This window comes from Mytilus edulis, chromosome 1, assembly GCF_963676685.1.
Source record: "Mytilus edulis chromosome 1, xbMytEdul2.2, whole genome shotgun sequence".
NCBI lineage: Eukaryota > Metazoa > Mollusca > Bivalvia > Mytilida > Mytilidae > Mytilus > Mytilus edulis.
In genome coordinates this window covers 55,757,428-55,772,808 of record NC_092344.1, presented here as the reverse complement: position 1 = coordinate 55,772,808, position 15,381 = coordinate 55,757,428, and positions in this window count along the sequence as shown.

The window sequence follows — 15,381 nt, the reverse complement described above, 5'->3', positions numbered from 1 at the left end:
GTTTATTTATGACCTTCAGGTACTTAGTATTTTTGCATCTATTGGCTCATTTTAATAGTATGATACATAACCAACTTCTGTGGTAATAAGTGTATTTATGTATACTTAAAGTATGTAAGTATTATTATGTATGTGTACCAGACGATTTTATTTTGGTTACTGGTAATTAGATTTCCCCATCCTACATGATCATGAGTAGATGAATACCGGTAATTAAAAGATGTTTTTAGCATGATTAGTCTTCCATCCCGTCTGTTTATAGATAGAAAAATATATAAATGCAGGGGTGGATTCAGAATTTCAAGTGAGAAAAGGTAAAATGCTAGACTAAGAATATTGTCAACAGTGAAAGTTTGATACAAAACTATAACCCTCCCCCTTTTTCTGGAAAAATCTAATGTTTAATTCTTTTTTGGGGGGAATGACTTTCAGGGTTGGTGGGTGTGCCCCCATAGATTTGAATCTGAAGGAATTAATCTTATTCACTTAGTTCTTGCATGCTGATAATTTATTTGAATGTTTTTCCTTTTTATCATTTATGATTCCCTTTTTCATTTGCATTCCATGATGATTTTAGTTTGTAAATAACTAGTTTATATATGGCACACTCAGGACTAGACAAATTGCTCTGCTTTCAGTAAAATTTATGAGTTTATTGGTCCACCATGAATCCAAATTAAACACTGGAATTGGTTACAATGGAATAAGTAGTAATATTGACGATTTTTTATGCATTTACAACCACATATTAATTTGAAAGATAAGTGGAAGAGAAAAAACAACCTGTTCCATGATAATTTTTCAGGTCCTGATTTTGACACAGATAAAAATCTTTACAATACAAACGAACATAATTCCAACAAGATGCTTATAAATGTCTGAGATAAATGTGGTCACAGTACAAGCTCCAATATCTAAGTCTTCTTCAAAAAAGTAATTTCTGTTTTACTTCAGGCATGCCGATGATGTGTTCCATCAAATTTTTAGATTGAAGTATAGAAAATTTGGCACTGAGACATATAATTCATAAGTTTAACACTGAAAGCAAGGAATTCTTTTAATTGAATTGTGAATCATAGACTAGCACTAGTGCCCAATAACCAATAATGTAAATTTGTAGTATTATTTTAAACTGCAGTGTGTATAAAGCAAACCAAAAGTGATTGGGAATTTTTCCATGATTGTTTTTAATGCATATGGTCTTATGTACGTATGTAAAATTGAAATGAGTGTATGGTACATGCATTGTTCGTTATTATTTTTTATTAGGGTGATCCAAGAGAGACAACCCAAAATAAAAATAATGATTATTTATAATGTTTTGCAATTTGTGTTGCAGTATTTATTTATTAGCTTAATTAAAACAAAAGTCGCAATGAATACTTGCTATTGTAACTTTCAATTTCTCTTTTTCTGAATGCCCAGTTTTTATTTATAGTTTTCTTTGCTTGAATGTATTTATGATTAAATTTTTTCATTGTCTTCAAAATTTGAAGTTCCAATCCTAATTCATATTAATTTCATAATATTGTAAAATTATTAACATTATAACTTATCATTCATCTTATGATATCGGTAACCTAGGGGAACTAAATCCCATATTAAGTATTTAAATGTTTGTATATTAGTTTAGACATATATCTCCTAACCCTGTATATTCTGACAGCAACTACAGCCCTCCTTGTGGCCTTGGATAGCTAGGGATATTTTAAACTTTTAGTGTGTATTTGGACTTAATTAAAAAGAAAGCAAATTAAAACAAAATCTTATATTGTAGGTGTTAAAATAAATTTCATGAAAATATATGGATGCGTCTACATTATCTGTAAATAGAGAAACATGTAATAATGTAGGACGACAGCAGGTATCCTTTGACAACAATAACGTTAGGAGAATATTTAGATATAGTGCCTTCTATGTTGTAGTGTTGTTGTAATATTTATTAAATGATATAAATCCAGGGTACACTTTGTAAAAAATTTGTCAAATATTTGTGTACACTGCCAATCTTCTGTTTATGAGATGCATCAAGTGCTCTGCTTTGAATGTGTGTGGAATTATTATTTTTTACCTTTTCCGTGGCAAAACAAGATTTACAGGACTTGATATTAGAATGAAAGTTCAAGTTGATATAATGAAGTTTCCTTTCTTATGCCATTTTTTCAAAGATGAAATGCACTTTTTGTGTAGCTGATTCATTTTTATTCATACATTTCAGAAAGAATTAAGAAGAATGAAATGTATATCCAGCAATAATCATATTAATGGATATTTTTTCATATCTTGTTTTTGTTCTTATACCAGTGATACATTTGTAATATTTCACTTAAATTCTTACCATGAAATTGAAATTCTTGATATGTGTTTTTTACAATGATGTCTATTGACATTGTTAGTAATAAAGTAAATGGTGCTCCATGTAGGAATCTGATATTTAGGATAAGAAGAAATGTGTCATCAAGCAATAAAAATACAAATATCTCATTACCGTGGTTTCTTTATAAGAAACTTTCTTTTGATATGTAATTTAAAAAAAAGCAAGATTTATATTTGATTGATGTATGTTTTAAAACATGGATAATCACAAGAATGTAAATAAAAACTATTTATCAGAGATGTTTTACTTTCTGTGATTTCTCAAGGGTGAAACAAGAAGATGTTGTAAAAAAACTAAAGGTAAAAAAGAAAGGGTTTAAATATTATATCTCCTTGTTTTATATTGTATTTTTGGTAAAACAAATAAAACATGGGGCTATTTTTGTAAGATTTAAACAAATAGTGAAATTGGGTAAATTTTTCAATTTTTGAATATATATTAAAACAGGGTAACATTTTAATCATCCATAGTCTGTTGCACTATTGTACAAAAAATATCAAGACAGTACAAAAGGGGTACTTTTAGAATCTTTTATTATCTACAAAAGTTTTGGCCCCAATTATCCAACCCCTTATTATGATCCTGTACTTATAAGAACATTGAATTAATACCTAATTTGAAACTGCCAATTGTACAAAGTTGCTTAGATTAGATTTTAATTTATAAAAAGTCAATTGAATAACAGCTGGGTTTTTTTTGTAAAACATCTGTTGCTGTCTGTCTGATTTTTTAAATAGACCAGTAACATATTGAAATCTAATAATCATAATCAATTCTAAAATTATTATGTTTAAACAACTTTATAAATAGAAATGAGAGCTGTTACGTAATATAGCAAGCAACTGTGCAATAAGATTATCATCATTAAACCATTGATAATTAGTGTGCAACTGTGTATCTTATATATATATATGTGTATAATTGATTTATGTTATGTTCAGCTCAATTTGTATTTTTTGAATTTAATATACAAATATTAATAAAATGATTGAAGTTGTATGCTTAATGGTTTTGATGTTTTTCTTCGAAAATTAGTAACACATTCTAATTCTGAGAATCAATTATTCGATCTTATATCGACCTCTAACTGACTTTCTCATCACTTTCTCTCAACAATATGGCAAATATTGGCCACGCTTTTCCTTTGATCGAGTTACTCTGTGTCTTCGTTAATCTTCTTGATTAGTCCTTCTGTCTAAATGTACCTTAGATATAGAATGGTCTTGGTGAACCCTCCTGAATATAGAGCCCCATTTTGTTCACGGCTTGTTGGTCAAGGTATGTTGGTTTTTGTCTTGAATCTCCTCTTGAAAAAAGGAAATGCGCACTTTAAGAAATTGTATAAGGAAACGACATTTTAACAAAAATATTTACGATTTTCCAGACTAATATTGAGGCAATTATGATTTACGAGGCTTCATACCAATCACATATTAAAATAGATCGTTTAAATTCAACCGGTACATGAAATAATTTGGTCACCGTTTGTATTTTATATAACAGGGTAAAAGATTTGACACTACAATGAATTTGGTCATGCGAACAAATACTCTCTTTAAACATTCAACAATAATTTTGGTCATGTAAACGAAAACACTCATCGAACAGTCAACAATGATTTTGTTCATGTAAACGAAAACGCTCATCGAACATTCAACAATTATTTTGTTCATGTAATCGTAAACGCTCATCGAACATTCAACAATGATTATGTTCATGTAAACGAAAACGTTCATCAAACATTCAACGATGATTGTGTTCATGTAAACGAAAACGCTCATCAAACATTCAACAACGATTTTGGTCATGTAAACGAAAACGCTCATCAAACATTCAACAACTATTTTGGTCATGTAAACCACAGGTATTTGGGGCATGGACCCCCCTTTTTTTGACCTCTCTAAAAAAAAAATTGTTTGGTTTTTTTTTAAATTTATTTTCAATTTTCTACAATGTATAAACATATATCAAGTCTCAACAATCCATTGCTAGTCGATTGCAATAACTTTTTTACTATCCATACGAGCCCCAAGTTCTTTTTTCATTTGGGGCTCGTATTTATGATTCCCTTTTTCATTTGCATTCCATGATGATTTTAGTTTGTAAATAACTAGTTTATATATGGCGCACTCAGGACTAGACAAACTGCTTTGCTTTCAGTAAAATTCAGTATGAGTTTATTGGTCTACCATGAATCCAAATTAAACACTGGAATTGGTTACAATGGAATAAGTAGTAATATTGCCGTTTTTTATGCATTTACAACCACATGAAAGATAAGTGGAAGAGAAAAAACAACCTGTTCCATGATAATTTTTCAGGTACTGATTTTGACACAGACAAAAATCTTTACAATACAAATGAATGTAATTCCAACTGAATCTAGGCATAAGATGCTTATAAATGTCTGAAATAAATGTGGTCACAGTACAAGCTCCAATATCTAAGTCTTGTTCAAAAAAGTAATTTCTGTTTTACTTCAGGCATGCATGTGTTCCATCAAATTTTTAGATTAAATTGAAAATTTGGCACTGAGACATATAATTCATAGTTTAACACTGAAAGCGAGGAATTCTTTTAATTGAATTGTGAATAGTGCCCAATAGTCAATAATGTAAATTTTTAGTATTATTTTAGAATAAATAGATATTTTAAACTGCAGTGTCTATGAAGCAAACCAAACTGAATTGAAATTTTTCCATGATTGTTTTTAATGCATATGGTCTTATGTACGTATGAAAAATTAATTTTCTGTAAATGAATGAGTGTATGATCAGTGTATGGTACATGCATTTTTCGTTATTATTCTTTATTAGGGTGATCCAAGAGAGACAACCCAAAATAAAAATAGTGATTTTTTATAATGTTTTACAATTTGTGTTGCAGTATTTATTTATTAGCTTAATTAAAACAAAAGTCGCAATGAATACTTGCTATTGTAACTTTCAATTTCTCTTTTTCTGAATGCCCAGTTTTTATTTATAGTTTTCTTTGCTGGAATGTATTTATGATTAAATTTTTTCATTGTCTTCAAAATTTGAAGTTCAAATCCTAATTCATATTAATTTTATAATATTGTAAAATTATTAACATTATAACTTATCATTCATCTTATCAGTAACCTAGGGGAACTAAATCCCATATTAAGTATTTGAATGTTTGTGTATTAGTTTAGTCATATATCTCCTAACGTAGTATATTCTGACAGCAATTACAGCCCTTCAGGCTTGTGGGCATGCATAGCTAGGGACATTTTAAACTTTTAGTGTGTATTTGGACTTAATTAAAAAGAAAACAAATTAGAACAAAACCTTATTATGTAGGTGTTAAAATAAATTTCATGAACATATATGGATGCGTCTACATTGTCTGTAAATAGAGAAACATGTAATAACGTAGGACAACAGTGGTATCCTTTGACAACAATAACGTTTATAGGAGAATATTTAGATATAGTGCCTTCTATGTTGTAGTGTTGTTGTAATATTTATTAAATGATATAAATCCAGGGTACACTTGTAAAAAAATTGTCAAATATTTGTGTACACTGCCAATCATCTGTTTATGAGATGCATCATAGTGCTCTGCTTTGAATGTGTGTGGAATTATTTTTGTTAACTTTTCTGTGGCAAAACAAGATTTGATATTACTGAAATGAAAGTTCAAGTTATTATAATGAAGTTTCATTTCTTATGCCATTTTTTCAAAGATGAAAACGTTGTTTGAATATGAAAAACAAATTATTTTTTTTTCTTATTGTAAATAGAATTTAAAACAGTTTTACCAAGATTAAGTCAGCTTCTTTAGGAAGCTAAAATGCATGACCAATCAGATCTATTATCTCAATTTCCAAACTTTTTTTAAAAATTTAAATGCACTTTTTGTGCAGCTGATTCATTTTTATTCATACATTTCAGAAAGAATTAAGAAGATTGAAATGTATATCCAGCAATAATCATATTAATGGATATTTTTTCATATCTTGTTTTTGTTCTTATACCAGTGATACATTTGTAATGTTTCACTTAAATTCTTACCATGAAATTGAAATTCTTGATATGTGTTTTTTACAATGATGACATTGTTAGTAATAAAGTAAATGGTGCTCCATCTGTTGCTGTCTGTCTGATTTTTTAAATAGACCAGTAACATATTGAAATCTTATAATCATAATCAATTCTAAAATTATTATGTTTAAACAACTTTATAAATAGAAATCAGTGCTGTTACGTAATATAGCAAGCAACTGTGTAATAAGATTATCATCATTAAACCATTGATAATTAGTGTGCAACTGTGTATCTTATATATATATGTGTATAATTGATTTATGTTATGTTCAGCTCAATTTGTATTTTTTGAATTTAATATACAAATATTAATAAAATGATTGAAGTTGTATGCTTAATGGTTTTGATGTTTTTCTTCGAAAATTAGTAACACATTCTAATTCTGAGAATCAATTATACGATCTTATATCGACCTCTAACTGAAAAACCATCTCTTTCTCTCAACAATATGGAAAATATTGGCCACGCTTTTCCTTTGATCGAGTTACTCTGTGTCTTCGTTTATCTTCTTGATTAGTCCTTCTGTCTTAATGTACCTTAGATATAGAATGGTCTTGGTGGACCCTCCTGGATATAGAGCCCCATTTTGTTCACGGCTTGTTGGTCAAGGTATGGTGATTTTTGTCTTGAATCTCCTCTTGAAAAAAGGAAATGTGCACTTTAAGAAATTTTATACAGTGCCGTAGCTTGCCTTCTGTTTATACCGAGGCAGGGGGTAAGGGGGCCGCGTACAGCTATAGAGGTTTTTACATTTTGAACAAGAAATAATCGTTAAAAATAGTTGCTGTTCAATGTTATTTCATCATAATAATGTTAATTATATGCCTTACTATCTATACTCAAAGTATAAAAATAACCGTTGAAAATACGTGAAGGTATCACATTAGACAACCAATGAAAAGTCAGTTTCATGACTTGCTAGCAGTTACAGAAAGCAGGAACATATATATTTTGACATACTGTTCCCAGCAGAAAGCCAGCTCAAATGACTAATGGCTCCCAACATATTTCAAAGCCGTAGTACACTCAAATATAGCTGACTGTACCTCACACGTCATATCACAAAAAATCATGACCTTGCTCGGTGGATAGAAAAAACCTGTACAAAATGTTCAATACAGAAAAAAAACGCAAATATTAAGGTTTATTTGTAATTAGTTTTGTGATGATCATTTATTTGGTCGTAGGTCACGAATTAACGAAATATAGATTATCACCACAAAATGACAGCTGAATTGAACAAACGAATTCCAGGAAAAACTAGGAGAAAAAACATATGCTACATGTAAATTCCCTGCTTGTGAAAACGTACTATGAATTTAAAATAGCGAGAATAAAACTAGAGAACCACAACATATCAATTATTTTCTGTGCACTATAATATGTAAATGAATATTTTGTTTTGTTCAGTACCAAAGTCAACGAACATAGTCGTAGGGGAACATGGCAAGGGTTATAAATGAGGCTTTGAATGATTAGAATGGGATTATCAAATATTTATTTTTTAATCATTGTCGCCCATAATTTGATTTCCCTTTATTTTATAATTTAGCACCATTTTAAATACACCTCATCTATTCTACTCACTGTTTTCGCTTGCAATGGGGTAAGACAAAATAAATCTGTTGTCGATTTCCTTTTACTCTGACAAACTTAAATTACAGAAAACTATCGTAAAGGGTATTTCCAAGTAGAGGAGGGAAAATTAATTTAAACTGTTCCCATAAGTCTTGAATAATTCGTAAAGGGTATGACCGCGCCAACAAGACATAACAAGTTGCTACATTATTGTTTAGTAGCCAGTTTGCTGCAATATTCATTTAAAAGAAAATACAGTGAAGGAAAATATTTTTTTTTTTTTTTACCGAGGCAACTGCCTCGGTTAGTTGCCTCGGTTGCCTCAATGTAAGCTACGCCCCTGTTATAAGGGAACGACATTTTAACTTCAAAGGGGTTATCATTCTGATCCCCAATTTGGCAATGACAAAAAAAAATCTGAATCAAGATTTTCCCCAAATTTCGAAAACATATTTTGATTGATTGCGTCGAAAAAATAAAAAAAAACCCATCTGGTTGCGATATGTACGTGAAATCACATTTCGGACTAAAATAAAAAAAACATATCCCCCTTGAAGTAAAATGGTTGCTTCCTAAATCATGTCGGGGACTGCGTGATCATAGTTTAACAGCGGCGTGGACGATATCAACCCAGTGTTGTAAAACATATAAATTCCATGCGTCCGAACCGCTTTTCTTGATTTAGATGATCAGTTCGTCCAAAGCCTAATATTGTAAAGCCTTCTATATAAGAAACAGAGGATGAGTCAGAAAAATTTGACAAAAGGGACCGGTAATATAAGTAAATAAATCTAAGGTCAACTTTGCCTGAACTGAAGCCGCAGTTATAACCTTATAGTAAGTTTCTTGATACTTTTCAAATTCATAAACAGACAATTTCATGAGAAGGGTTTGTTTTAAATGATCACATAAGCACTAACGTACAGACTACTGAGCTGATAATATTTTTGAAGAGTCCACTGAAACAAAAATATTTACGATTTTCCAGACTAATATTGAGGCAATTATGATTTACGAGGCTTCATACCAATCACATATTAAAATAGATCGTTTAAATTCAACCCGGTACATGAAATAATTTGGTCTCCGTTTGTATTTTATATAACACGGTAAAAGATTTGACACTACAATGATTTTGGTCATGCAAACGAATACTCTCATTAAACATTCGACAATAATTTTGGTCATGAAAACGAAAACACTCATCGAACATTCAACAATGATTTTTTTCATGTAAACGAAAACGCTCATCGAACATTCAACAATAATTTTGGTCATGTAAACGAAAACACTCATCGAACATTCAACAATGATTTTGTTCATGTAAACGAATATGCTCACTAAACATTCAACAATGATTTTGTTCATATAAACGAACTGAAACGCTCATCGAACATTCAACAACGATTTTGGTCATGTAAACGAAAACGCTCATCAAACATTCAACAACGATTTTGGTCATGTAACGAAAACGCTCATCAACATAGGTTCCAGGAGGCCAACTTGTCCTGTTGACGCATGCGTCTCCGTTTACGCACCTGACTGATACTCTGTTATGTATTAATTCCTTATTCGTTTTTTATATACGTTGAACCTTTTTCATGCTTAGTTTCTTATATTTTATTTTATTGTCTCTGTTGTTAGTTATGGGATCAGTGAGGTGAAATTTCCCTTTTAATGCGTATTTCCCCGTCTCCGTGCGCGACTTGTTGCTTATTCGTTCTGTATTCGTTAAGTTTATAAGATAGGATGTGTGACTTATTTTTGTTTGAAGAATTCTAAATTCGTTATAGATATCAGGATTAGAATTTTATACGCCAAAAGAACGTATTGTCAACAAAAGACTAATCTATTAAAGGCAAAATAAAATAATTGTTATGATGTCGAAGGACGCAAATGTATAATAAAGGTTACTCTATTTCTGAGATAGGAAATCCTTTTGTTTTAAAGTTTTTTGAAAATAATATGTAGTAGTGACACTCCCATCTGGAAAAAATCTTAGCAAGCTGTCGAGTTTCATTTCTGAACCGAGCTGAAAATGTGTGGTAAAAGTTTCCCATATTTACTACAAATAAAAGATTATAAGTTTTATGGTTTGACCAAGGAGGTTATATTATATAATATTATATAATATAACCTCATTGGTTTGACCGAATACATATAGAGATGGTGCATACGTTGGGATTCAATGCTAAGAAATCAGTACATGTATACGATAAGATAAGCTTTCGAAGACTTTCTATATATATATACAGTTCAGTCTAACCAAATGAGAATGATCACGAAACATTGACTAACTTGTGAAATATGAATCGAGATGAAATTATAGTTATTAAGACATTCAACCTACTTGTTTGGAGTATGTTGGATTTGTTAAAGGATAAAATCCTACAATCCACTACAATACAATACAATACAATACAATACAATATTTCTATTTTCCAAATTAAAGGGCCCATTAAGAGCATAACATTAATTACAACATGACATAAACATTACAGAGTGATTAAAGAAACATAAAATAATAATTCAAATGCATGAGGAAAGGATCAATGGTCAGGGGAGACAATTTTGATGTCTATTAGAGTATAGCAGATTAAAATTTTGTTAATCAATGTTTTTTATAAATTTGTTTAGTATTTCCTGTGTATGTGTATTACTTTATTAACGTATTTGGCGATGACATCGATATTTCTTTGTTTTCTAGCAATGTGCAGTTTACTATCCATATCAGTATACTGAAAAAAAACGTATACGGATATGGATAGTAAACTGCAGTTTGATCTGCTAACCGAGTCCCTGTGTTTAAGTTAACTAATTTTCTGATTTTCTAAGTTGCAGGCCTTTATCGAGGTATGCACATAAAATAGATAAAAATATGCTATCTTCATTAATCATGATCCATGAAAAAAGATCTTTTCTGTTTGAATTGTCTAAACTGGGGTATTTTTTTATATAATCAGTCATATCTCTTCTGAGGTTATTGTAAAGAGGGCATTCTAGAAGAAAGTGCATTTCATTTTCAATACAATTTGAATTACAATATAAACATATCCTCTCATGTCGAGGTAATAATTCATATTTACCACAAACATTGGTAATTCGTTCATGTCTGCCAGTTTCTATTCTTTTAAAACAGTGATTGCTGAGTCTGTATTTTGTTAACAATTGTTTTTGTGGGTGCTTTATATCTAAATAATTTTCATAGTCAAATGACCCTTTGTCAGAATGAAAAATAAGTTTCCAATTTGCCTTGATTCTGTAAATAAAAATCTCGCACTTTCTCCCAATTATTTTGAAAATTTATTTTTGCCCAAATTTTTACATATATTTAGGTCAATACCCATATTTTCCTTGTAGAAAATGATATTAAAGAGCCCTGAATTATTGGAGCTAGTTTGAGCTTTACTCTCAATCATTTTTAACTCAGCATAATAACTTTTCAATAAATCAGATGGAGAATGCTCTAGTCTATGCCAATACATGGACATATGTGTTAGCTAACTTATATAAATAGAATATCTACCCAGTTCAGACAAAACTGCTACATTTGTGCACATATTTGTAACACCAATAATATATTTACAAAATTTTAAAATTTAGCTTCTCAAACTCCCAATCTTTAAATATGTCATAAAGGGATACATTTTTCCTTTTAGGAGTAATGTTAATAACACCCCCAATTTTCACAACCATAAGTTACAATTGGCTATATACAGTGATCAAATAAATGCAAAAGAGTTTTAATAGGAGGATTTGATGATTTCAAATCTTTATAAAGTTTAAAACTGGCCTTTTGACCTTTTTGGAATAATTGTTTCTTGGCTTCATTAAAGTTTCCAGTATGTTGGATGACTATGCCAAGATATTTGTATTGTTTAACACATTCGATAGAATTATTTCCTACATTTCTAATCTTCATTAAGGAGTCTACCACTCCTATTGAATATAATATTCTTTGTTTTCTTCACATTTTTTCCATACACCAATCTTTGCAGAATGTACACAAAGTATCAAGTCTCTTCTAAAGCCCTTCTTTTGAGTCAGATATTAATACAAGATCATTAGCATAAAGTAGACATGGTATATTTTCATTATTTAAATTGACATTATCATAATTGTTTGATAATATATCTGGCAAATCATTAATAAATAGTTGAAATATAGTTGAAACAATGCGGGACTCAAAACGACACCTTTTCGTACACCAACATTATATCTAAAAAAAAATCAGTTATTTTGTCTTCTACTTTAACACACACTTTGTCATTACTATACATATATTTTAATATGTTATAGAAAATACAATTATTTGTATGTTGTAATAATTTGTATAACATACCAATATGAATAACCTTGTCAAAGGCCTTGCGAAAACCTACAAAACATACATATAATTTACCTTTGCCTCTTTTAAACATATTTTTCTCTGAGACGTTTTAGTACAAAAATGTGATCCGAAGTGCGAGCTTTCTTAGAAAAACCAATTCGAGTTTTATTTATGATATTATTATCAGATAAAAAAATTATCAAGTCTGTTATACAGAATGATATTGAAAAGTTTGCCAAGACTAGTATTATTGATGGCAGGGTTCCAGGCCCGTAGCCAGGATTTTCCAAAGGGGGGTTCGTTTGACTCACAAACTCGACTTTAACAGTCACAATTCGAACAGAACATCGACTTTAACAGTGCTTATTAGTTTTCAAGGGGGGGTTCGTCCGAACCCCTCGAACCCCCCCTGGCTACGGGTATGGGTTCTGTGGGTTATCAGATTTGAATATAGGAGTAATGTAGCTCTCAGACCATTTACTGGGATTAATGCCAGATAGAAGAATGGCATTAAGTTTTAGTAAGCAATCTTGTATATAACTCTGTGAAACTTTTAACATTTTATTTGTAATAGTGTCTAGACCTGGACTTTTCCCAGATTTTAACTGCCTCAGGACTTTTTTGGAGTTCACCAGGATTAATTTTAAAGTCAATCTCACTGAATCCAAAGTTTTTTTTCTAATAGTTCAAGTTTACTCTTTATCTCTTTTATCTTGGACTTTATTTTTTCATTTTCAGGAATTGATGACAAGTCAGAGAAATATTTGTACCAAATGTCATCATCTATGTTGTTTTTAGTTTCTGGATTATTTTCATGACGGAGTTCATTGATAAGGTTCCAATAATCTTTTCGATTTTCTGATTCTAGATTGCTTAAACAGGCAAAATATTTTCTCTAAATTCTCTGTTCTTTTTCCTCCTTAGTTTGGCAAATTGTTTATTAAGTTTAAAAAAAGAGCCACGCAATATCGGATCTTTCGGAAATTATCACATTAATACAGCTTTATCATTAACATGTTTTTTCATACTTTTTAAATCTTGGTCAAATGCAAACCATTTTTTATGATTACATGTTTTTAGCCTTTTCTTCTTCTTTTTTAGTGATACCTTTTTCGTAAATTGAATGAATACTGTATGTGGCATCATTCACATTCTTTTTGTCTAAGATAATTTCACTATTTAAAAAATATTTCAGCTCATTTTGAATGACAGGATGTGTAAACGATTCCTGGAAATTTTGAATACTTTTTGTGTCCCATTTTTACCTCAAAGGAAAGTCTTTCATATGACTTTTATTTTTCTCCAATTGGAAAGATGCTAAAATCTTAAAAGTGATTTTGAAATGGCAATCTGAAAAATTTGCCTTAAAATCTGATACATTTCTAAAATATAAAATTTGCTGAAGTAGGCTTTGAGAACCTAAAGCATAATCAACTACACTGCATCCGTTAGGTTTGAAACATGTAGTGCTATCCAGGCGCGGATCCAGAGGGGGGGGTCCGGGGGTTGGAACCCCCCTTTTTTTTGGACGATCAATGCATTTGAATGGGGACATGTAATTGGAACCCCCCCCTTTGTCCTGGGTTAGGAACCCTCCTTTTTAAAATGGCTGGATCCGCCCCTGCTATCACCACACATACGCCCATTCAAGATACGTAACTGATTACCTATACAAAATTCTAGCAAGTTTTTCCCTCTGGAATCTGTTATTAAATCTTTATTGACCTTTTCCTCTGTAAAACAGTCTTTATCATAATTTTCATCAAATAAAGGAACATGGGAGGTGCTGTCACCATCAATATAGTCTTTTTTTCTGACCCAGTTCTGGCATTAAGATCCCCTACTAACAGGATGTCCCCATAGACCCATAACTATCTGACAGTTATATCCTTTTCTATTATCTCCAAAAGGTCTGTTTGGCTTTTGGGAGCATAGTATATCAAGCACAGATATATATCTTTGTTTAAATTGAAAAATTCTCTCTTCAATTTTAGCCATTGGTATTCTGAGGTCAAGTTATTCAAAAAATTTACACCTTTACGAATTTCTTTGCGTACCACTAAATTGGTAATTTTAAGAAAATTTTGCAGTTTTTGGTTATTATTTTGAATATTATTATAGATAGAGATAAACTGTAAACATCATAATGTTAAGCAAAGTAAGATCTACAAATAAGTCAACATGACCAAAATGGTCAGTTGACCCCTTAAGGAGTTATTGCCCTTTATAGTCATTTTTACCAATTTTTCGTAAATTTTTGTAATCTACAAAAATCTTCTCCTCTGAAACTACTGGGCCAAATTTGATCAAACTTAGCCACAATCATTAATAGGGTATCTTGTTAAAAAAAAAGTGCGGTAACTTGGCCAACCAACCAAGATGGCCGCCATGTCTAAAAATAGGACAGCACTAGTCCTTTTGCGCCAATTACTGTTTCTCAGGGCTATCATTTGCGCCAAATTTTGTTTTCAAAATGTACCAATTGCGCCAATATTCGGAACTCATTTGCGCTTTACCTGTACACATATCTATCATAAATATTTAAAATGATTAATTTTTATTCATATGTTTTGCTTAAAAAGTATCATATGTTCGGAGATATTTCACCATGAAGATGAGCATCTGGAGTGAAATGACTTGAAATGCATTAGACCGTCCATGTACAGAGAGAGAAGAAAACGTATTGCTTTCCTGAATATTTGATACAGGAAAGAGAAATAGAAGTAAATAAAATCTTTTGCTGATTATGTGTTAGCCACATATGCTTTGTTCCCAGCATCCGTATGGACTGAAACTCTATTTACCGCAAGACGTACCAGTAATGGATCAGAAGCATTCCACATGAATTATTATGAACTGTTTTTATGCATTTCATCCTTCAATGTTTGTCTTTTTGCAGCAGCAGTAAGAAGAAAGAATCGTTCAGAAAAGGAAACATTTGCCATGTAAACTGTCGGTTCCAAGTAGAAAAAAAGGAGGAGGGAAGTAATTTTTCTTCTAATTGGTGCAATCGTGTGTTTTAGTTT